The 23682-nt window shown below is 37.3% G+C and overlaps 2 long non-coding RNA genes across 2 annotated transcripts; both read left to right on the plus strand.

Moving 5' to 3' along the window:
- Positions 1-1281: 1281 nt before the first annotated feature.
- Positions 1282-22688, plus strand: LOC145534220 (uncharacterized). Its single transcript, XR_014074355.1, has 4 exons — positions 1282-2086; positions 16569-18495; positions 22017-22063; positions 22500-22688. It is a non-coding gene; the product is annotated as an uncharacterized LOC145534220 (long non-coding RNA).
- On the plus strand, positions 2185-6400 carry LOC145534217 (uncharacterized). Its single transcript, XR_014074352.1, has 2 exons — positions 2185-2989; positions 4534-6400. It is a non-coding gene; the product is annotated as an uncharacterized LOC145534217 (long non-coding RNA).
- Positions 22689-23682: the final 994 nt, after the last annotated feature.

Below are 23682 nucleotides of genomic sequence, written 5' to 3' on the forward strand. Positions count from 1 at the left end.
GAGTGGTGATGCTGGAAAAGAGTAGTGATAGGCTGAACAGAAGCCAAAAACTGCTTCCTTTAAGTGAAAGAGGGAGAGTTCTTCACTTAATAAGAAAAAAGGTCTTATGTTGAGGTTGCTAAAATTGAAGGAATGACAAATCTGCTATCTGTGAAATTCGGAAGAAGGAAAAAGGAATTTACGCTAGTTTTCCTGCCACATTCGCAAAATGCAAAATCTAGGGCCATGGCACATGATAAGTCCTTAGGGGAAATAGAAAGAGCATTGCATTTGTGGGTGGAAGACTGGAACAGAAAATGTGTTCCACTTGATGGCCAGAAAACATTGAGTCATTACAGACTTCAGCAGGGGAGGCCAAGTTCTCCAGGTAAGATCACGGGAATGGGTAGCCATTCCCTTCTCCAGGGACCTTCCTGACCCAGGGATCAAACCCAGGTCTCCTGCATTACAGGCAGATTCTTTTCCATCTGAGCCACCAGGGAAGACCCTGCAAGTAAGGGATAGTTATACAGATTCAGGAATAGGAATATATTTGGATTGAAAAATATAATAATTACTGGAGAAGTTGTCACAGATGAAGAAATTGCCTCATTTCTCCTACTGTTGAAGTTGATTAAGGATAGAGATGATAGTCACATAACTTTTATCACAGTATATTTTCATAATTGTGCTATTTTATGATTAGCTATTGTTGCTAACTTCTTACTATGCTAATTTATAAATTAGACTTTATCATCATAGGTATATATGCATAGGAGGGCTTCCCAGGTGGTGATAGTGGTAAAGAACCTGCCTGTCAATGCAGGAGATGCAGGAGACACTGGTTCGATCCCTGGGTTGGGAAGATTCCCTGGAGGAGGGTATTGATTCTCCTGGGGACAACTTCTATGAGACCTTCTGAAATGCATCTCAGAATGTTCTCTGTGGGTATCCAAATACTGACATCAGAGAAGGCCCTGGACAAGAAGTGAGAGATACCTGGCTGAGGACAGGGCCAGTGCTAGGTTTGTCAGACACACCAGTAGGAAGCTGACCAAGGCATATGCTGACCCATCACTGCAGTGGAAGGTAAGAGGTGTAAGTGGTAGAGAGGTGGTATTAGCCATGATGTGTCCAAAGCAAAGTATCCACAGGTCTACAGTTGGAGGGGATGTGGTACAACTAAGGTATGGTGAAGAGGGTTGGTAAGGTTGTTGTTGTTCAGTCACTAAGACATATTTGACTCTTTGTGACCTCATGGACTGCAGCATACCAGGCTCCTCTGTCCTCTACTATCTCCTGGAATGTTAAGTGGACCTGTTAATCACTCAGTCATGCCTGACTCTTTGCGACCCCATGGACTGTAACCTGCCAGGCTTCTCCGTCCCTGGAATTCTCCAGGCAAGATTACTGGAGTGGGCAGCCATTCCCTTCTCCAGGAGATCTTCCCAACCTAGGGATCGAACCTGGGTCTCCTGCATTGCAGGCAGATTCTTTACCATCTGAGCCACTGAGGGAAGCCCCACTATCTCCCAGAGTCTGCTTGAATTCATGTCCATTGAGTTGGTGATGCTATCTAACACCTACCAGAAAAAGCCATAGTTTTTCCAGTAGACATGTACGGATGTGAGAGTTGTTCCATAAAGAAGGCTGAGTGCCGAAGAATTGATGATTTCAAATTGTGGTGCTAGAGAAGACTCTTGAGAGTCCCTTGGACTTCAAGATCAAACAGTCAATCCTAAAGGAAATCAACCCTGAATATTCATTGGAAGGGCTGATGCTAAAGCTGAAGTGCCAATACTTTGGCTACCTGATGGGAAGAGCCAACTCATTGGAAAAGACCCTGATGCTGGGAAAGATCGTGGGCAGGAGGAGAAGGAAGTGGCAGAGGATGTGATAGTTAGATAGCATCATTCATGGACATGAATTTGAGCAAACTCCAGGAGATAGTAAAGGACAGGGAAGCCTGATGTGCTGTAGTCTGTGGGGTCACAAAGAGTTGAACACAACTTAGCAACTGAACTACAACAACAAAGCTGCAGTATAGAAGGTAAGGTGGAGAGAAGTGTCCAGTGTGACTAGAGGCAAAATGAGGCTAAAGAGTTAGGTAAGTCCTAGAGAATATGGTTTTTGTTCATCATATTAATAGCTTTGTTCTTTTTCTAAGTTCAATATCAAGCCATTGAAAGAGTAAAGAATCTGACCAGAGTTGGATTTTGGAGAGTCATCACTAGATTTTAAGACCACTGGCTCTCGGTAACCCTGGCTGTAGGCAGCCTGCTATAGGGAATGGATAGGAAAAGTGAAAGAGTGAACAAAAGGGGCTGCTTTAGGAAGTTGTCAAAGTGATGTTAGCTTGGTATACCATGGCAGGGATGGAGATGGAGAGAAATAGACATATTCAGAAGATATTTAGTAGGAAAAATAATAGTACTTGATAATAGATTAGATTTTTAGGAAGTTGTAGCAAAGGAGGTGTCAAAAATGGTAAACAAACATCCATCATGTGGAAATTGATGAATGTTGGTGCCAGGCATTGACAAAGAGACTATAGGAAGGAGCAGATTTAATATAGAATTTTGAGATACCTTGCGGACATCTAAATCACTATGTCAACTGGGCTGGCGAACATATAAATCTGATCCTCAGAAGAATATTATTGGTTGGAAAGAGAAATTGGGAAGCTATCTGCATAAGAAAATGATTAAAGCTGTGTTTGGGATTAGAATTGACTAGGGAGAGGATAGAATTAGAAAAGAAGAAGGGTTAGGGAAATTCTTGAGAAATGCTTGAGGCCAGATAAAGATAAGTTTACAAAATAAATAAAAAAGAGGCAGATAGAAAAAGAGTGGGGAGGGAACAGAAATCCAAGAAACATTTATGTGATAAAGACAGTAAATCTGGAAATTGATTAGAGCTGGGAGTGAACTCAAGAGAGAAAAGAAGAATGACTCCCACTTTCTAGTTTGTGTGAGTGTATGGATGCTGATTGAGCTGGAAAGAGGATGAGGTGAGTTTTAAACATTTGAAATTTGAAGGAGGCATTTTAGTACACACATCTAAAAGTGCTATTACTCAGATTAGCTTTTACATACATAACATTTTCAAATGTGCCAGGTGTTAGTCAAAACATTTTATTTATATTAATGCATTTAAATACCAAAACAGGTACTACTATTGCCTCCCTCCACTTTGTATATGAGGAAACAAAGGCTCAGAGATGTTCAACAATCTGCTTAGAATCACACAGCTACCAAGTAGTGGAGCCAGAATTTAAACTTAGAAAATGTGGATGAAGAACATTCTCCCTTAATATATATGTTAATTGATTTTATTATATAAATCAAAAGATAGAGTGGAAATAACACCTGGATACATAGATTTAGCAGTGGCCACTACAGGTTGGCATTAAAGCTGTAAGAGGAGAGGAGGAAGCATGAATAGAATAAAAGATAGTAAGTGATAAAAAGAACCTTGGAAGAAAAAGCAATTTATAAAGATGGCAATTTTTTAAAGACACAGAATAGGAATTACTGGAGGAGTACAAGGAAAACCAGAAGAATAGAGAATCACAGAAGCCAAAGATATAAAGAATACTTAGAATATGTTGACAAAATAGCAAATGCAATTAGCAATGTCTGGTAGAGTTAGGATAAATAGGTTATATATTCATAGGGAGAGGGAATCAGAACATCTCTGGTAATCTCAGAAGTTCTGCTTTGGGAGTATGGTAGTTGATAAAAGCTGAATTACTGGATTGAGTTGAGGAAAAGTGAGATGAAAGGGTGAAAATAGGAAAGGTGCTTACTTCTTTTAGACATTTGTATGAGGAGGCAAAAAGATTTTTCAGGAGTATAAAGAGGGCACATAGTTAAGAGAGATGTTTTTTGAAAATAAAATAGAGATTCGGATATGTTTACAGGTTTCAAAAAGAATAGCTAGAGAGGTATAGAACTGATAGAACAAAGCACTAGAAAAGAGAAAAGATGGGAGGTCTTGATGTCAAAGGCATTAGTAATGAATCATATGATTATGAATCAGATTGAATTATTCTCTTACATTTTCAAGTAAAAGCAGGAATAAGGATGGTGACAATACATTTTGTTAATTAGAAAGAAAAGAGAATTAGATTATAATTTAACCTATCTGCTAAAAGCAAAGTTTGTGGAGATTGAAATGACTTTAGAAGAGAGTGAATTTCTGGAATACCTGGAAGAAATGAAAAAGCAAAAATAATAAGAATATGTAAAATGATTGAATGGATCAGCTAAAATTGTAATTTAAACGCATTGCAATTTTACAGGTGCTATATATATATATATATAATCAGTTTAGTTCTAATCTATGTACTAGCATTCAATAACTTGGCAATAGGTAGTGAAAAAAATGAGATTGTATTTGTTGATTCAGAGGACCAAAAAGTGAAGTTTTGCTGCCTGGGTGTGAAAATAAATAAATAAGTAACTAAAAAGTAAATAATTAAGTTGTAATAGAATGCAAAGTATTGTCCAAAATAAATATGCAGAAACCTGTGACATTTCTATACATTAACAGCAAACTATCAGAAAGAGAAATTAAGAAAACAATTTCATTTACAACTGCATCAAAAAGAACAAAACACCTAGGAATAAACTTAACTGTGGAAGAAAGACCTCTACACTGAGAACTGTTTAAGACACTGATGAAAGAAACTGAAGAAGACATGCAAAATGTAAAGATATTATGTGTTCATGGATTGGAAGAATTCATATTGCTAAAATGTCCAAGGGCTCCCCTTGTGGATCAGCTGGTAAAGAATCCGCCTGCAATGCAGGAAACCTGGGTTCAATCCCTGGGTTGGGAAGATCCCCTGGAGAAGGAAAAAGTCACTTTACCCACTCCAGTATTCTGGCCTGGAGAATTGGTCACAAAGAGCAGGATATGATACGCCAGCAAATTTGAAAAATTCGAAAAATTCAGCAGTGGCCATAGAACATTAGTGTGGCTGACAGGAAAAGGTCAGTTTTCATTCTATTCCAAAGAAAGGCAATGCCAAAGAATGTTCAAACTACTGCACAACTGCACTCATCTCACATGCTAGCAAAGTAATGCTCAAAATTCTCCAAGCTAGGTTTCAACAGTACCTGAACCGTGAACTTCCAGATGTTCAAGCTGGATTTAGAAAAGGCAGAGGAATAGAAAAAGCAAGGGAGTTCCAATAAAACATCTACTTTTGCTTTATTGACTACACTAAAGCCTTTGACTGTGTGGAACACAACAAACTGTGGAAACGTCTTCAAGAGATGGAAATACCAGACCACCTTACCTGCCTCCTGCAAAATCTGTATGCAGGTAAAGAAGCAACAGTTAGAACCGAACATGGAAAAACAGACTGGTTCCAAATTGGGAAAGGAGTACGTCAAGGCTGTATATCATCATCCTGCTTATTTAACTTATATGCAGAGTACATCATGAGAAATGCCAGGCTGGATGAAGCACAAGCTGGAATCAAGATTGTCAGGAGAAATATCAATAACCTCAGATATGCAGATGACACCTCCCTTTGCAGAAAGCAAAGATGAATTAAAGAGCCTATTGATGAAAGTGATAGAGGAGAATGAAAAAGCTGACTTAAAACTTAGCATTCAAAAAACTAAGATCATGGTATCTGGTCCCTTTACTTCATGGCAAATAGATGGGAAACAATGGAAACAGTGAAAGACTTTATTTTCTTGGCTTCAAAATCACTGCAGATGGTGACTGCAGCCATGAAATTAAAAGATGCTTGCTCCTTGGCAGAGACATCATTTTACCGACAAAGATTCATCTAGTCAAAGCTATGGTTCTTCCAGTAGTCATGTGTGGGTGTGAGAGTTAGCTATAAAAAAAGCTGAGCACCAAATAATTGCTGCTTTTTAACTGTGGTGTTGGAGAAGACTCTTGAGAGTCCCTTGGACTGCAAGGAGATCCAACCAGTCCATCCTAAAGGAAATCAGTCCTGAATATTCATTGGAAGGACTGATGCTGAAGCTTAAACTCCAATACTTTGGCCACCTGATGTGAAGAACTGACTCACTGGAAAAGACCCTGATGCTGGAAAAGATTGAAAGCAGGAGGAGAAGGGGAAGACATAGGATGAGATGGTTGGATGGCATCACTGACTCGATGGACATGAATTTGAGCAAGCTCCAGGAGTTGGTGGTGGACAGGGAAGCCTGTCGTGCTGCAATCCAATGGGTCACAAAGAGTTTGACATGTCTGAGGGACTGAACTGAACTGAAAATGTCCAAAGTGCCCAAAATAATCTCTAGATTTAATACAATTCCTCTCAAAATTCCAATGACATTATTTTTTTCACAGAACTGGGACAAATAATTCTAAAATGTATATGGAACCACAAAAGATCCTGAATATCCAAACAATCTTGAGAAAAAAGAACAAAGATGGAGGTGTCAAGCTCCCTGATTTCAAACTACACTGCAAATTGATAATAATCCAAAGAGTATGGTACTGGCACAAAAAATAGACATATAAATCAATGTATTAGGCACATGGAAAGATGTTCAACATCACTGATTATCCGAAATGTAAATCAAATTCACAGTGAGATACCACCTCACACCTGTCTGAATGGCTAACAGACAAGACAAGAAATAACAAATAGAGAAATGTTGAGAAAGGGGAGCCCTTGTACACTGTGGTGGAACTATGAATTGGTACAGTCACTATGGAAGAGTATGGAGGGTCCTAAAAAAATTAAGAATAGAACTAAAATATTAGCTTTCATGTCACAAGAAATGACCATAAGACATCTATTATAATTCTGCTCAAGGAGATTGCCTCAATTCCAGTCACAGTAAGATTGTTCTGCAGATACCTTTGTACTCTTTAAAGAGCCCAAACAAGGGGTAGAGAAGGCAAATGTATGATTCTTAAACTTGGAATAAACCTGGATTATATTTATGTACTCAGTCTCTGGGGTAACCAGGAGAACTGTGGGCAGATAATAAGCAGGTTACTGAAATTGCTCAGTACTAAGAATAATATCTGATGATGATTAAAGTGTGTGAGCCATCAAAAATGATAACCTCATCTTAACTTGAGTTGATGTTTTAGGTGAAGGTGAAAAGTTAATATGACACACAAACATCTAATCTCTGTGCAAATATACATTTTACACGAGTCTTGATTTAAATCACGGCTCTGCAGCCTTATAGCTGCTTGACCGTGGGCGAGTTAATTAACCATAGGGATCTCAAGTTCTTCAGTTGATGAATAAGGAGAACAATGTCTATCTCAGCATTGCTGTCAGATTAGGAATAGTGCATGTCTATCACATACAATATGTATAACACAATGATAACTTATCCAATATATTTATTTGAGTTAGAAAGAATAGTACAAATAACACTAGAATGTTGCCTTAAACATAGTACAGTAATGTTGTGCTTGTTGCTCAGTCACGTCTGACTCTTTGTGACCCCATGCACTGTTGCCAGCCAGGCTCTCTATCCATGGGATTCTCCAAGCAAAATATTAGAGTGGATTATTACTCCCTTCTCCAGGGGATCTTCCTGACCCAGGGACTGAACCCAGGTCTCCTGCATTGTTGGAAGATTCTTTTACCATCTGAGCCACCAGGGAAGCCCAGTACACATTATAAGTGTGTTCATTTCTCTTAGTTGCTGGATTAAGATTTATTAATTGACTAAATTCTGTCCACAGATTCGAGATATTTAGGTTTCTCCCTTGAATCATTACATGCCTATTAGTCCTCTAGGTCTTGAAATATTTTGGAATATTTTTTTAAATTATGCTAAAATGCTCATAAAGGCAGAGTGCTAGCAATACATGAAGAAATGTTGATAAGCCTCCTTCCCTGGTGGGGATTAATCTGCGATGGTCCTGTAGTATGGATGAAATGGTACTCCTCACAGTGATTGTCTCCCCACTCCCCCACCTCCAGCTTGCTCTGGGTCAAGAACAAAGCCTGGCACCTTAAAATGGGTTAGGACTGCATCTGTACTCAAAATTCTTTCATTCTTCTTCCAAAAGTCTCCTTCCAGAAGCCTAGTCCTCCTCTTTTTGACTCTCAACTCCAAAAGAGATTTGTTTCATCCTTTAATGATTTATTCACAGGCAACTGCCCACTACAAAGGGTTCTCCCTTAGAAATTCACAGACATTTATTTTCCTTCCTTGAATATAGCTCTGTCAAATCCCAGACATTAAAAACAAAGATGCCTGCTCAACTTCTCTGAGCAGAGAGGGATAATATTTTCTACTTTCATTTTTTCCCTGATGGGTCTCCACATTTTAAGAATGAAAGGAATTATTTACTTGTAATGTCTTGCTGAAGGGAGACAACAATGACAAAGTCTAGTCTTCAGTGCAATACCATCGTTAACTGTGGTGGTCTTGGATTTAAGTTCCAAAATCCTAATTGAAGTTTCTTAAGTTTTCTCTCAAGTAAAAGATTTTGTTCTAAGATAGCTGAATGACAAATACAGATAGGCAAGAATGTATTGCTTTTTTAGTGTTCGTTTTCTTTTATTTTCTGTTTCCATCTCCCTTATAATTTACCAGAGAATGAAAAAATACAGGAAGGAGGGTAGTTATCTTAGAAGACTTCCCATAACTTTGGTTAACTTAATATTAGGAAAAGAAAACTGTTCCAACAGAAGAGGGGGTAAATCCAATCAGCTTTGTGCAATGGTGGGCTTCCTCAGTGGCTCAGCTGGTAAAGAGCCCGCCTGCAATGCTGAAGCCACCGGAGATGTGGATTCATTTCCTGGGTTGGGAAGATCCCCTGGAGGAGGAAATAGTAACTCACTCCAGTTTTCTTGCATGAAAAATCTGATGGACAGAGGAGCCTGGCGGGCTACAGTCCAAAGGGTCACAAAGAGTCAGACACGACTGAGTATGTAGGTCCACACAGGCTTTGAGTAGACAATGAAGCTACTTCATGGAGTCTGGAAGTGGAAATGATTCCCAAACCTGTTCTATCTTGGAGTAGAATGTTCCATGTTCTACCCATTCACTGAATTTGTGTATGTTTTGAAGAAGGGAAGACAGTGCAAGTGCTGATTCTAATTTAGAAAGGAAACTAAAAAGCAAGACTTGATTAAATAACAATGTCTAGTCATTTAAAACAGAAGATTTTAACCAGAAGCCAATGAAAATACTTTAAGTAGTCTGTGGACCTACTAAAATTGGAATTGGAATTTAATGCTTGTACAAATATTCAGTTTTCTAGTGGAAGAGTCATAAAGTTTCCACAGCTTAAATTTTAAGAATGAATGATGAGTGAAGGAGGGTCGAGGGAAGAGCAGGGCATAGGGGATGGTAGAGAAAAATCCTTGTGTGGGCCAAATAATCTGTGACCATGACCCTGATTTCAGGAACTCATAGCTCCTGAAATCACAGAGAGCTTGACAAGTAACAGCGGATCACCAGGGAGAACTAGTAATGGTTCTGAAGAAGTAGTTTCTGGGTCTTTGAAGAGGATGGCTTGACTTGTCTGAGGTTTTTCAAAACTTGGAAAGGCGTGCACAAAGGAAAAAGGGACAAAAGCTCCATGGTACAATGTGTTTACAGATTCCAATGTATAAGAGGATGCAGGATAAATTAAGAAAAAGATGCAAATAAACAACTGGTACATTTTACAAAGTAATAGGTCTTATTATTCTTTGAGAATGATTTTTTAAAACAAAGCCAAATACATTTCTGCTCTATCTTCAGATGGAGTTAAACTTTTAAATAATAGAAAAATACTAAAAGCCCAAAACTTAACCCCAAATAACTCAGATGCTGGAACGCAGAGCAGAATACTTTCAATAAATCTATTTTTATAATTGTCTAAAATGGGTAATCACAATTAAAATTTTATCTTGTTTTACAAGACAGACTACCCCTTCAGCAACCAATACACTGATCTGGAACAAAGCTTGCTAAGAATTGCCCTGTAATAATGGACTATGGCTCAAAAGATGAAGAATCTGCCTGCAATGTGGGAGACATGGGTTCGATCCCTGGGTCGGGAAGATCCCCTGGAGAAGGAACTGGCTACCTACTCCAGTATTCTTGCCTGGAGAATTTAATCCCGTGTACAGAGGAGCCTGGTGGGCTACAGTCCATAGGGTTGCAAAGAGTTGGACAGGACTGAGTGACTAACACTTTCATTCAGTTCACTTCAACTGAATAAGAATATTTCCTGTAATCTCCAGGTGAAATTATACAAATACCCTATTTGCTATTATTCATTATTAGTGATTTCGTAATGAAGAAAGTCAAGGCATCACAGAATTAAAATCTCAGCACAAGGATTAAAATGTTATTAAAAATTCAAAGAAAAGAACTGAGCAACCTATGTAGTATTAAAAATATTTTCCCTCAATATTTTCCTATTTTTATTAGTCCTAAATTAATTTAGTTTAAATAGCATATGCAAATCATTTACATTAATTATGACTACTAATCAATACTAATTTTTATGTTTCAGTTTATGAATATTTTGTAAGTAAAACAAGATAAACTAGCATTGAGTTTACTCTTCAAAACTTTTCTTTAAAAAATCTTTTTTTCTTTTCCTTGTAAGGTCTCATTTCCCTTCTTTGCAATGTCTTCAAATCTGTAAAAAACGATGTCAGTACTATTGAACGGGCGACAAATGACTTGAGCTGTGTAGTACATAATCAGATACTGCCCATTTCACGGTTTTATTCTGCAGAGAAATATTTTAAAAAATGTATGTAATGATTCTCCATTTTAGATCATTTTCTTCACATAAATGCAGAGATCTATTCAAAATAGAAACTGTGTTTGTATCTATATCTGAAAGTGCGGTGTGTTTGCAGAGACCAGTCATAACAAGAAATCAGAGAGCCAATTATAAATCATTTATTAAAACTCCAAAGTCAGAAGAGGTAATTTTTCTGCCAGTGAGGCTGTCTAATTTTTCCACAAGTGGCTCACTTATAATAAAGACTAAATAAACAAACATTCTGAAGAGATACATAAATTATTAAACATATTCTCAGAAAGAAAATGAATAAGGGATGCTAATATGCTTATAAATCGCCATAGTTTCCCTGGTGCCATGCATAAGTAATAACGTAGATCGGGGGCACTTAGCATCTACCAAATTGGGATCATAACTAGTAATTTCTCTCTAAATTTTCCCTGACTTTGAAAATGAGAATAATTAAGCAATGTAGAGAATTCTAGAGGCTAAGAAGCCATGAATAATAGATTTTAAGGAGAGATGAATAAAGAAGTTATGAGGGAAGGGAAATGACATAAAATGAGTCCAAGGGAGTTGAGGCTGCGCTCATGCAGCTAAAGGGATGAAACTAGCCCAATACTATTCACCTTCCGATTCTTCTAACTATACCACAATTCAAGACACTATTTTTAAAGCTTAACATTTACCTCTAAAAAATGTTTAAAATGTTACCTCTGATAGGCAAACTTTGAAACTCCATGGCTAAACACAACAGCATTTGCACTCCCTCATGCAAAGCAGGGGACTTAGGGATGCAAGTGGTTTAAACCTCTGTGAGCTTTTGCACAGCAAAGGAAACCAAAAACAAAAGAAAAAAAGAGAACCCTCAGGATGGGAGAAAATATTTGCAAACCAAGCAACTGTCAAAAGATAAATTTCCAAAATATACAAACAGTTTATGCAACTCAATACTAAAACAAACAAACAAACAACTCATTCCAAAAAATGGGTGGAAGATCTGAACAGACATTTCTCTAAAGATATACAGATGACCAAAAAGCACGTGAAAAGATGCTCAACATCACTAACTATTAGGGAAATGCAAATCAAAAGTCTAATGAGGTATCACCTCACATTGGTCAGAATGGCCATCATCAAAAAACTTCAAACAATAAATGCTGGAGAGGGTATGGAGAAAAGGGAACCTCCCTACCCTATTGGTGGGAATGAAAATTGGCACAGCTACTACTGTGGAGGATCCTTAAGACACTAAAACTAGAACTACCATATGACCCAGCAATCCCACTCATAGGCATATACTTGGAGAAAACCATAATTTGAAAAGGATATGCACCTCAATGTTCATTGTAGCACTATTTACAATAGCCAGGATAGGGAAGCAACTTAAACTCTCATCCACAGAAAAATAGATACCGATGTGGTTCATACACATAATGTAATATTACTCAGCCATAAAAAGAACAAAAGTAATGCCATTTGCAGCAACATGGATGGATATAGAGATTGTCATACTGAATGAAGTTAAGTCAGACACAGAAAAGACAGATATCATGATATTGCTTGTATGTAGAATCTTAAAAAGAGTACAGATGAACTTATTTACAAAACAGAAGTAGAGTCACAGATATAGATAACAAACTTATGGTTACCAGTGGATAAGGTGGTGAGGGATAAATTGGGAGGTTGGGATTGACATATACACACTACTATATATAGAATTACCACTAGAGCCACTTGGGAAGACCCATATGTAAAATATATAACTAATAAGAATTCTAATGTGTACCACAGGGAACTCTACTCACCACTCACTAATGATGTATATGGGAGAAGAATCTAAAAAAAGAGTGATATATATATATATATATATATATATGTATATATATACACACACACACACATATATATAATATATATAACTTATTCACTTTGCTGTACACTTGAAACTAACACAACATTGTAAACCAGCTATACTCTGATAAAAATTGAAAACAAACAAACAGATAAAACCTCTGTTAACTTCAGTGCATTCACTACATTCCTGATCACTCTCTACAATGAGATAAGAACAAGAGAGAGAAAGAGCATTGGGTCATGTGGGCTAAGACTAAAAAGAGTGCTTATCATGTCCACCCATATGGAATTGGCCAAAGCTCAGCTATGTGGTCACTCCTAACTGCAAGAGAAAGTGGGAAATGCAATCTGAAGGTGTTTTCTCGGAAGGAAACAGAAATGAAACTGGTGAGTAGCTACCCAGTATCGGCTATCTACATATGTGCAGGGAGAACTTTAAAAAGCATGAAAGTTGTTAGGTCTTTTTAATGCCACAGTCTCTTAGTCTTACTTCTCACACTTCAGTGAACAGACAAGTCATTTAGGTACCTTAGTAAATGCAAGTGATGGCTCAGTGGGTCTGAAATGCGGTCTGAGAGTCTAATTTCTAATAGGTTCCCAGAGGATGCTGTCACTGCTCATCCATGGATCTCAGGAACGAAACAACCATCATTACATGAAAACAAATCTCTAAGTAACAACAAAACACGGACTCGATGGGATGAAGTTTACGCCCTATAACCATCTAGTTGTTTTCCTTGGAATACATATTCCCTCTCTGTGCCCTGATTCAGCTAAATAAAGTGACCTTAATAATACATAGTTCCTCCAATGCGCACAGAAATCTGGAGATTTATGAGATAATATCTGCAAAATGCTGTGACCTCCTTGGGGAAGAGGTATTAGAAATACACGACGTGTTGTATTGTTATTAGCTTGTCATTGGCTAGAAGAAAAAAAATGTCCTATTGGGGAAGAATGTTGCATGTTCCTCTAAGTTGCTGAAAACCTGTGCAAAGACGAGGAGCCCTTTTCCCCGCATGGATTATTTTTTGCCGTTATTGTTTCCATTATTTCTTTTTGACATTTTCTACTGAGGCATACAATAATCCAACCATAGCATGCATATAACCATACTAATAATCACAGAAATGCGGTGATTCATTCAGCATCATACACACCTTCTAATAGCAGAGTACTTAGGGATTAAAATACACACACACACACACACACACACACACACACACACACTCTTATTACTCGCTGTGAAAGCACAGGTGTTATGTGAGCAATAGGATGTAAACATTCACAGAACCCCGGAAGACTATAGATCCTGCAAGTTTCGTGAAGATTTCCCCTGATAATTACATTTATTCTTTGTCTTTTTCTATCTTGAAACAAATAAATATTCCTTTTCATCTTTTCTCTGTAACTGAAGACATGAAGCCAACATCAGAACTGGCTGATTCTTTGCATTATCTATTCATTTATATGGACTTTTACTCCTCCTCATCCTCCCCAAACTCCCAGGAAGGCTCAGAATTCACTGGAGCAAAAATTTGAGGAAGAAGTAAAAGAAAAAATGGGATACTGCAACCTTCACTTATCTCTCCAGTTTACAGATTATTTTTCCTTTTCAGCTGGGAAGGTGTTTTGTAGCACTTTCAAAAATACAAATCAAGAATTGTAATTAATGTACCCTATGGAAGGAGAAAAAGTAAAACATAGGTAAAAGTCAAAGACCTAAAGTATATTTTTATCATCAATCTTGGTTAGTCTTTTATAATGATTAAAAGGAATGCTAAATGAAAGAAATATCAAATATGGGATTTTGAATAATAATATTAATTATCCAGTATTTTCTGTCTTGAAAACTTATGAAATAACTATTTTAAGGTACAAATATTCTGCAATGTTGTCAGCATATAGCATTCATTTAAAATATAATTTTTATATTTTGAATGAAGAGCTGGTTTTCTTAGTGGCATTATTTGAATTATTCAAGTAAATGGAAATTTTCTGAATATATACAAAATTACCTCCATCTCTTGGTAGTTAGACACTGGACCACACTTTATTACCACAATAATACTAATAATACCATATGTTACAGTAAATCTGGTTTTACATGTAATATAGCTCCGAAAGGTGGGCTAGATCTAACTTTACTTTTCCAGTTTCACTGATGAGAAACAAAGATCATTTAGATGAAGTCCCTCAACATTAATTGCAGTACTGTTAGTAAAAGAGAAAAACTAACTTGATTTCCTGATTCCAAGTGCAAAATTACTCTTTAAAATTAGACTGATTAGATCAAATTAGATTTAATTTCCAGTTCCCTGTTTTAATTAGATGAGTGTTTATAAAGTAATATAGGTTCAGGATTTCAAAACAATCAGAAGATAATTGATGAAAAGTTAAAGATGCTCCTTTCCAAACTTCCCTGCCAACTAAAATTGTGTTATGTGGTATGTGTTACTAACAATTTTTTTTTTTTGCATGTACCTCCAGGAATTTCCTGTGTGTATACAGGCATATGTATGTGGTTAAATATCTTGTTTTCTAACCATAAACCCAGTGTAGACATAATAGGAATTATATCAGTTGTACAATTTAATGTGCCATGTTATTGACTAAAGTCCTGCTATTTTGAATTGGAGAGTTTATTTGGATTATTTTTTAAAGTTTAATTTTCCCTTAAATATAAAAACAAGCCTAATTTTATAATTTTCATTACCCTGAGAAAGCTGTATTATTATAGTTATTAGATCATATATACACAAGCACACGTACATATTCCTTTTCTTATGTAGAAGCATCTCTCAGTTCAGCTTTTTAAAATTATGAAAACCACTGAGGTAAGTGAATTCCCTTAATTATTCTTCTTTCTTGTTATGCCTTGTTGCTGAAAGGTAGCAGATGTTGGGCTCATTGTCCAAATTACACCAGTAGCTGTATGTAGTGCTGTTTAGAGCACAGTCACAATGAATTCAAGTTCCATCCAAATACATCCTAAAAATGTTGGTTTGACCCCTAATTAGTTGGTGCATGTCCATGAGCCACCTAGCAAGGCTGTAGGGGCTGAAGAGTAGCATTATTCTTTCATAGTGAGCCTTTTTCCTACCTCCTTAGCAGACAGATGAGTCTCTTATCAGAAGGAGCAGATGGCAGCGTGAGTCTGAAATTGCAGACATGCACTTGGAGAACAGTTCCTAGAATTTTTTTTGTTGTTGTTGTTAGAATGTATTACGTAGGAGGACAATTGGTGTTACAAGCCTAGGGAAAAACTTCTGAATTTTGGCTCAGAAATGTTTCCAGGGTTTATCTTTAATAGTTTTGCAATGTTGGAATTGAAAATGAGACAGCTCATTGGCCCTTGGTATTCTGAGATGTGGAACAGTGGTCACCAGATTATCAGATAACTGATAATTCAGATTTAAGAATTCCTGATCTTTAAGCTAGTGGCCCCAGAATAACATAATGAATTATCTCAACGGTTTACAAGTGCTTTCATTCTCTGTATCATTTAATTTTCAGGGCAAATTGATTTTTTTTTAAGTCCTCCTTCATAGATAAAGCAACTATGGATCAAAGAGGTAAAATGGTTTATTCCAGGATGCATGCCTTATAAATAGCAAATCTGCAATTTAGTTTACTGGTCAAGATGTTCATAATAAGTAAAGTTCAAGAGGTGAGTGGCTCATCATTATGTGTCAATCACTGTGGCAGATGCTTTATATGCATGATGGCTTCTTTGTCAGAAAATTGCTGTAAGGAAGAAATTATCTCCATTACACATATGAAATTACTGTGCATAACTGGCCCAAAGCTGCCCTTCTTGAAATAAGTAAACATGCTTTGAGCCTACATTTAGTTAACTCCAACTTTTGTGCACCCCAAGAACTTCCCAAAGGACCAAAACTCTGACAATATCATGATTTAAACCCAGTGAGGCCTGAGTCAGACTGCTATAGAACTGTAGATAATAGACACTGTTGTTTAAGCCACTGATTTTTTATGGTCATTTGTTACAGTGAAAAAGCTGCCTTAAAACTCAACATTCAAAAAAACGAAGATCATGGCATCCGGTCCCATCACTTCATGGCAGATGGGGAAACAATGGAAACAGTGACAGACTTTTTTATCTTTGGCTCCAAAATCTCTGCAGATGGTGACTGCAGCCATGAAATTAAAAAGACATTGCTCCTTGGAAGAAAATCTATGACCAACCTAGATAGCCTATTAAAAAGCAGAGACATTACATTGCTGACAAACGTCCATCTGGTCAAAGCTATGGCTTTTCCAGTAGTCATGTTTGGATGTGAGAGTTGGACCATAAAGAAAGCTGAGCACCAAAGAATTGATGCTTTTGAACTGTGGTGTTGGAGAAGACTCTTGAGAGTCCCTTGGACTGCAAGGAGATCCAACCAGTCGCTCCTAAAGGAAATCAGTCCTGAATATTCATTGGAAGGATTGATGATGAAGCTGAAGCTCCAATACTTTGGCCACCTGATGCGAAGAACCGACTCATTGGAAAAGTCCCTGATGCTGGGAAAGATTAAAGATGGGAGGAGAAGTGGACCACAGAGGATGAGATGGTTGGATGGCATCACCAACTCAATGAACATGAGTTTGAGCAAGCTTTAGGAGTTGGTGATGCACAGGAAGCCTGGTGTGCTGCAGTCCATGGGGTTGCAAAGAGTTGGATATGACTTAGCAACTGAACTGAATTGTCACAGCAAAAATAGAAAACAAATACAGTAGTTTGTGCATAGTAACTGAGATTAGATAGATAAGATAGGTATATAAATACACAGCTAGGCATTTAATAAGGATTCCATAAATGATAGTTATTATTTTAACAATACTTTATTTTCTTTGACTACTACAGTGTTTTGTAGGGCTTCTCAGGTGGCACTAGTGGTAAAGAACACATCTGCCAGTGCAGAAGACATAAGAGACGTGGTTTTTATCCCTGGGTCGTGAAGATCCTTTGGAGGAAGGCATGGCAACGCACTCCAGTATTTCTGCCTGGAGAATCCCCATGGACAGAGGAGCTTGGGCTACAGTTCATGAGGTTACAAAGAGTTGGACATGACTGAAGCAACTTAGCACACCTGTACTGCTATGTTTTGTATTTTGGGAATTATCCTGTACCTTATTTCATGTGTCTTAGAAAGCAGTCCAGAAACGCACATGTGTTTTGCATAAAGAGACATATATATAGTTCAAAGGTTTGAAAGAAGATATTTTTTTTGTTTTATTTAACTTTACATTAGGAAAATGTAGTTGTCTTTTAAATGTTAAAGGGTCATATGGCAGCTCTATTCCCAGTTTTTTAAGGAATCTCCACACTGTTCTCCAAGTGGCTGTACTAGTTTGCATTCCCACCAACAGTGTAAGAGGGTTCCCTTTTCTCCACACCCTCTCCAGCATTTATTGCTTGTAGACTTTTGGATAGCAGCCATTCTGACTGGTGTGAAATGGTACCTCATTGTGGTTTTGATTTGCATTTCTCTAATAATGAGTGATGTTGAGCATCTTTTCATGTGTTTGTTAGCCATCTGTATGTCTTCTTTGGAGAAATGTCTGTTTAGTTCTTTGGCCCATTTTTTGATTGGGTCGTTTATTTTCCTGGAATTCAGCTGCAGGAGTTGCTTGTGTATTTTTGAGATTAATTGTTTGTCTGTTGCTTCGTCTGCCATATGACCCAGCAATCCCACTTCTGGGCATACACACTGAGGAAACCAGAATTGAAAGAGACGCGTGTACCCCAATGTTCATTGCAGCATGTTTACGATAGCCAGGACATGGAAGCAACCTAGATGTCCATCAGCAGACGAATGGATAAGGAAGCTGTGGTACATATATACAATGGAATATTACTCAGCCATTAAAAAGAATACATTTGAATCAGTTCTAACGAGGTGGATGAAACTGGAGCCTATTATACAGAGTGAAGTAAGCCAGAAAAAAAAACACCAATACTGTATACTAACCCATATATATGGTATTTAGTCAATCGGTAAAGATAACCCTGTATGTGAGACAGAATAAGAGACACAGATGCATAGAACAGTCTTGTGGACTCTGAAGGAGAAGGTGAGGGTGGGACGTTCTGGGAGAATAGCACTGAAACATGTATATTATCATATGTGAAACAGAACACCATTCCAGGTTCCATGCATGAGACAAATGCTCAGGGCTGGGGCAATGGAATGACCCAGAGGGATGGGATGGGGAGGGAGGAGGGAGGGGGGTTCAGGTTGGGGAACACATGTAAACCCATGGCTGATTCATGTCAATGTATGGCAAAAACCACTACAATATTGTAAAGTAATTAGCCCCCAACTAAATAAATAAATTTATTTAAAAAAATAAATAAATGTTAAAGGGAAGAAAGGCAAAACAAAACAAAGACAGACCCAAAATAAAGTAAAAAAGTTCTCCAGGGATAGAAATGTGCAGAGAAAGAACTGTTTGTATTTAACATGCTAGAGATCACACTAGGAATAGTTCTATTACTCCTTTTTTCTATTAACATTAGTTGTCATTTTATTTACTTACATTTTATTAACTTTGTTAGAAGTGGATTTTTGATTGAAGAGGTTTGCCCCCAGGGATTAAAAATGGACGTTTAAATAACAAAAGTGCTGTGGGTTAATATCAGTTTTGCAGATTGGTATCGCAAAATCTGCTTTCAGTATTCCTTTATTCCTTATGAATTATAAATCAAATATAAAAATTAAGGCTATGGTTTTTCCAGTAGTCATGTATGGATGTGAGAGTTGGACGGTGAAGAAAGCTGAGCACTGAAGAATTGATGTTTTTGAACTGTGGTGTTGGAGAAGACTCTTGAGAGTCCCTTGGACTGCAAGAAGATTCAACCAGTCCATCCTAAAGGAGATCAGCCCTGGGTATTCATTGGAAGGACTGATGTTGAAGCTGAAACTCCAATACTTTGGCCACCTCATGTGAAGAGTTGACTCATTGGAAAAGACCCTGATGCTGAGAAGGATTGGGGGCAGGAGGAAAAGGGGACGACAGAAGATGAGATGGCTGGATGGCATCACCGACTCGAAGGACATGAGTTTGGGTAAACTCTGGGAGTTGGTGATGGACAGGGAGGCCTGGCGTGCTGCGATTCATGGGGTTGCAATTAGTCGGACACGACTGAGTGACTGAATTGAACTGACACAAATAGTATGTGGTGGCATGTGCTATGGATTTACCAATAAACAGAGACAAAAATTTCCCTCTAGTGGGTAAGACAGAAAATAAGAAACATAAGGCAAATGTGTACTTGTCTTAAGGCAATATGGACTTAAATGCATTTAAAAGCCTAATGGTTAATGTTATAGTATCAAAGAGTTGATATTCAATTAGCTCTAGAGTGAAACAATGGCTTACTTCTCTGGCATTATATGGAAATAAAGCATTTCACATGAATGAAACATCTTCCTGTAAAAGTCATTATTTGTGTGTTCAACATGTAAAATTTTTTGAGTTAAAGTTTTTAAATTGACACCAATTTTTTGGACTTTGGAGTACAGTATACAAAGCATAATTTTAACATTTGGTGATTATTCTGGTCTACTTTCATTACAAAATGAACTTGGAAGCTATTTAGCTATACTTGGCTGATTAGCTTTACAAAAATGGCCTCCAACTGTTAAGCCTTTTTTACTGTATATTTATCAAAAATCTTTTCTCCCCCTCCTTTTTGGTTGTTTTATGGCACCTAATCAGTATGCCTGATTTTTGTAGTTCCTTTGCTGCTATACTTTAGTGAACTTATTTCTATCCTTGGATTCAAGATAACCATTTGCTGTTGTTCAGTCACTCAGTTGTGTTGGACTCTTTGCAACCCCATGGACTGCAGCACATCATGCTTCCCTGTCCTCCACTATCTCCCAGAGTTTGCTCAAAGTCATGCTCATTGAGTTGGTGATGCCATCCAACCATCTCATCCTGTGTTGCCCCCTTCTACTCTTGCCCTCTTTCCCAGCATCAAGGTCTTTTCCAATGAGTCAGCTACCTGGTTAATTTTGATTTAAAATAAAGAGACATAGGCCTTAAGCAAAAACTTTCCAAAAAGTATTTCCCGAAAAGTAAAAGTTAGTGATCCATACATTTTGGTTCATAGATGTTTGTGTTATCAGAGAATTTAATGGCTTACTTCTGGGATCTGGATTTCATTTTCTACTGCTTACATGATCATGGAAATGCGGTAGTCATGCATGGATGCACTCTGATGACCCCTAACTCTGCTTAACCATAGTTGCAGTAAGAAAGCCTGCTTTAATCTTATTCAGTTTTTACTAGATACGTGAACTTCAGTATCTCTAGATCCAAAATCTGAAATATAATATTACTAAAGAAGCTCCTTAGCCAGTTTCCAGGATCTCCATGCTTTCCTCAATTTTTGTGGCTGAAAGGTTTTATAGTCAGAATCTACTCTAGGCCCTTAAAATAATAAATTTTTATTCAAAAACATCCTGGTGTGAACATCCAAGAAAAGCTAGCCTTATCTAATTCTTGTCTTTGCTCTTCTAAAAGTGAGAGTCCCCATTATAATTTTCACTTTTTGGAGGTTAAGATCTTTATAAAGTTCTAGAAATAATATAAACGATTGTAGTAAACAACAGAAAGAAATGAGTTGAGACCAACAAATAATGATGATTTTAAGGAAATTCCAAAGAATTGATGTCTTAGATTTTAGTGAATATGATTTTAGCTTGTAACTGTATAATATAGCTAAAGGCATTTTATATATGATGCACAAGGAAATTAAGTGAATTTCCTAAAGTGATGTATTCAATATTAGGAAGGGGGAGAATTAGGATATTAGGATAAGAACTTAAGACTGGCTCCTAGCCCAGACTGAAAAAAAGATACCATGGTATATTGCTCTATTCCTGAGTAATTTTAGTAATATCAATAGCTTCAATATTTTTAGATTCTTTGAATCTTAAATATATTTAATCCAATTCAAGAGTTCAGGAGGCTGAAGCTGAGTGAGTTTCACAGAAGAGCAACAGCTCAGCTGGGCATACCATCTAGTTTTTCATATTTCAAAAATTTTGTGTAAGATGCTAAAACTAACAACCACCCTATTTATGCTATGTAAGTATTTGAGGATAGGCTGTGTGATCAGATTTTTGAAATAGTGAAAATATCCCTGTGAGATTTTATTATTTATTCTGTTTTAAGAGAAGAGGCTGAACTATAGATGGCTGCAGGGGTAAAGGTGGGGTCTTCTATCTGAACCTGAGCTAGCCCTGCTAAACTTCAGTTATTTTGCATGAAATTACTAACTCTGCTCATCCAGCCACCTCATCAAGTGTGTTCCTAATTAACCAGAGACATGCTTTTGGCAGTGCGAACAATCTGACATACATAATTTAACTACAGGATTCATACAGTATACTTTTGCTCTCTAGCCATCCACAACGCCTCTGATTAGTTTCTTTTCCACATAGGTTCTGTTCCAGAGGATTGACTTTTGGGACTTAATGGATCTGGATAGGTAAGAATATCTTTTCTTCTGAGCTTTATTCTTGTTTGTTGAATAGTTTTAGTCTAGAAACGTAGAGTAATGCCTCATTGTATATACAGAAATGATAAGAATCCTAAGTTTAGTATTTATCAGGCCCTCCTCCAGGGGATTTTCCCATCCCAGCGATTGAACCATCTTTTAAGTTTCCTGCATTGGCAAGCAGGGTTCTTTACCACTGGAGCCATCTGGGAAGCCCATAAGACACTCAAGTGTCCTAAATTCTATGTTCACTTGTAGGTATGGGGTGAATCTCCTTTCTCTTTTACTTCATTGGTTTTTGGAATGACTTCCATTGGCCTTGGGTACCATCTCTGCCTTCTGTCCTTGCTTCTCATATCTTTCTGTAGTTTCTTTGAAAAAAATGTCTGTATATGTTCAGTTTAACTCTTTCCTCCTTCCTTTTGAGAATAATTGCAGAGATGGTGTGTCCTGGCCTGATCCCACGTTGTGAGAGTCAGAAGGACGGGATATGCTCACATGCCATACTCTGCTGGGTAAATCTGTATAATTCAAGTGGTAAGCTATTTGACCAAAGGTTCAGAGCTTTGTCTCCAATCAGGTATAACAGTAATAAAAATGGTACCATGATCTTCAACTTTTGAGGAGATATGTCCTATCTTTCCCCGTTTCTCTCTGTCTGCTCTCTCTCTCCACATTCTTTCTTTTCCTGCCTCTCTCTCTCTCCCTCTCCATCTGTCTCCCATCACCCCCTTCTTTCTCTCAGCCTTTTTCTTTCTATCCCTGCCTCTCTCCTTCCCTTTCTGTCTCTCTCTTTTCTTCTTTCTCAATTATGAACTTGGAAAGAGAATAAGAGTGATATTTGTGGGTTGACCAAAAAAGTTCATTCAAAAACTCAAACATTTTTCCAACCCAATATTAACTTTCCATAACAATTATAATACCCAGAATATTGAGTAACCAGTCAGTACCTTTATTAGAAAAGAAGCCAGAGGAGGGTTGAGTATATGCCTGAACAGTATATCTTGGCTGAATATAGATACCCTAAAATGACAAGACAAACTTGCAAGTTTCCTGTAAACAGAAAAGAATCTATTTGTGCATTTAAACATAAGAAGCCTTCATTTTATAGAATTATTAACATCTAATTTTAATCAATATCTTTGAGTGATGGTAGACATTTTTCCTAATCATACTGTGTTGTTTATAAATGGTATCCACCCATCTGTGGACTTCATCATGTCCACCCATTCAGTAAGCACTTATTGAGCACCTACTCTATGCCAGGTAGTGCTAAGCTAGACCTTAGGGACGTAGAGATGCACAAATATAGTTCTTGTCTTCAGGAAACACATGATAAAATGAGTTAAGTGGATCAATTCTTATTTTTGCTAACAAAGACATTCAAATTTTCATTAGTTGTCTTAAAACAATCCAAATATATTACTAATTTAACCAGAACACATGAACAAATTCAGAAGTCTCGTTTTAAAATTGATGTTACTTTAAAGAATAATGCTTGTTGTGTCAGAGCTTAAATTTTTCATTATTATGGAAACTGTGATGTATTACTTCTATTGGTACAAGGCAAGTCTATTTTCTCCAAAATGTATTCTTATCCTATAGTTCAA

This window comes from Giraffa tippelskirchi, chromosome 14 (assembly GCF_054371585.1).
Source record: "Giraffa tippelskirchi isolate mGirTip1 chromosome 14, T2T-mGirTip1v1.2.pri, whole genome shotgun sequence".
NCBI lineage: Eukaryota > Metazoa > Chordata > Mammalia > Artiodactyla > Giraffidae > Giraffa > Giraffa tippelskirchi.